Genomic DNA, 2,122 nt, shown 5'->3' with positions numbered 1-2,122 from the left:
TTGTTGATAATGTAATAACCATACATAAGGTAAATGAGGACACCATAAAGGAGAGATTAGACAAAGAGAAAAATACAATCTTTGAAAACAACGTAAAGAAATGTACCGATCACTTGGATAAACTTTTGCCAGTACTCAATTCTACAATTTTGGAGTATAAGGAGTTATATAGGGAAGCATGTAAACCTCATTGTTTGGTAGAGGACATTGATGAGGAGATAAAAAAGACACAAAAGGAAATTGGTGACATTGCGGATAATATAATAGGTTCATCTGGACTTATATCAATTTTTGACCAGGAAATGGTAGTTTTTGAGGAGAAATTGGAAAAACTTGAGAAAGAGAAGGCAAGAATAAGGTCTAATGTCCGGGAACTAAAGGATAAACTTGGTCTGAGGTTGGATAATCTTATTACTCAAAGAGTTGAATTATCTAAGGCAATAGTTCAAGGAGAACAATCACCGGAGCAGAAAATGCACTATCTCGCCGGTATGATCCAGGAGATTGAGGCAACTCTAACTAACAACAACAAGTTTATGCAGAGTTTGAATATGATTTTGCTAGACATCTTTCAGATTGTAACCAACCGGTTACAGACCTTGAGGTAGCATTTTTGTACTCTTGATTATTTATGACATCCTTTGTCATTGATGTCAAAGGGGGAGTAGTGGAGATAAAAATGCATGTACAGAGGAGATCACTTGCTCAGGGGGAGCACATCTTTTTGGATTTCACTTTTTGGATTACAGTTTTGGATTTTTCTCATGAGTGTTTCCATCAATGCCAAAGGGGGAGATTGTTGGCATTCTACACTCTTATGAGAATAGTTGATGTTGTCATTGATGGAAACCAACTAGCAACTCACCGACAATCGGTTTCTACATGCCCGACATCACAAACTTCATACACCGGCAGACACCGACACCGGTAGGCACTTACACCGACATTCAGATTACATCGACAACAAAGCATACCGGCACTCCAGCTAACATGGGATGGACTTTTATTTATTGTAATTATCTTTTGTAAGCTGACATGGTATATTGTAAAAGACTCATATATGAATAAGATCTTATAGGTCATTTTGAGAGTAGATGAGATGATATGTATGGTAGAAAATAATTGTTTAGTGGCAGCAAAGGTTTCTGGATAAGGTATCTATTTGAGCTTAAACTGGTACTGAACCTAGCATAAGAGATGTTGTTTTGAGTAGTACATTGTATTGGATTTGATAATCTATTTTGTAGTCAGTGTGACTCTTCATTGAGCAGTGAGCTCTAGGTTGTTGGCCTCCGTGCATGTGCATGCCCCTTATTGTAAGTAGTATTTATTCATTGGCCAATGAGTAAATATTGTGGGTCACAAATCCCACCGAGGTTTTTCCCACACCGGGTTTCCTCATTAAATATCTTGTGTTATGGTGTGTTTCTATGCTATCTCTATTATTTCTATTTACTGCAATAATTCTCATTTACCGGTACACTGTTTTGGGATGCAAAGTTATAAATAAGTTTAAATATTTTGCTAACCGGTTAGACACTGATTCACCCCCCCTCTCAGTGTCTTTGGGACTATCATTGAATCTAACACTAACATGAATGCATGATGTGTTTTTTTTTCTTCTTTTTGTGTGCTAGAGTACTTTGCATTCCTAGACCTAGTGTTTGCGTAGAAGAAATGTTAGTGTGAAGATGTGTTAGTAAAAATGAAGAAAGGTGATAAAAAAAAAGGTAAATGATAGAAAGGAAATGATATACCACAACAAATTCTTATGCCTTATTACAATGCAACATTTTCCTCATTGAGCCTTATTATGTATCAAGAGGATTTCACAACTAGTGTATGAAAAAACAAGGCATAAACAATCTCCCATTGTAGAAACAAATACTTAGTAGACAAGGAGTAAATCCATCCATTCTAGGGTATAGCACTAAGGGTCGAGGTATATGTGATAGTCACAAGCGTATCTATCCTTGACTTCCACTTTTGCATAGAATACTCACTGAATGAACATACCAACATAGACACCCAAAGTACCTTTGCCCCAAAACTTCATTGATTCATACAACAAACAACAAATAAAGAAAAAGTTTCATGAACCATCTGGACTCCTCTAGCACTT

The sequence above is a fragment of the Cryptomeria japonica genome, chromosome 6, assembly GCF_030272615.1.
Source record: "Cryptomeria japonica chromosome 6, Sugi_1.0, whole genome shotgun sequence".
In the NCBI taxonomy this organism is placed as follows: Eukaryota; Viridiplantae; Streptophyta; class Pinopsida; order Cupressales; family Cupressaceae; genus Cryptomeria; species Cryptomeria japonica.
The sequence above is the reverse complement of the archived record's forward strand: the minus strand, read 5'-3'. Positions refer to the sequence as shown.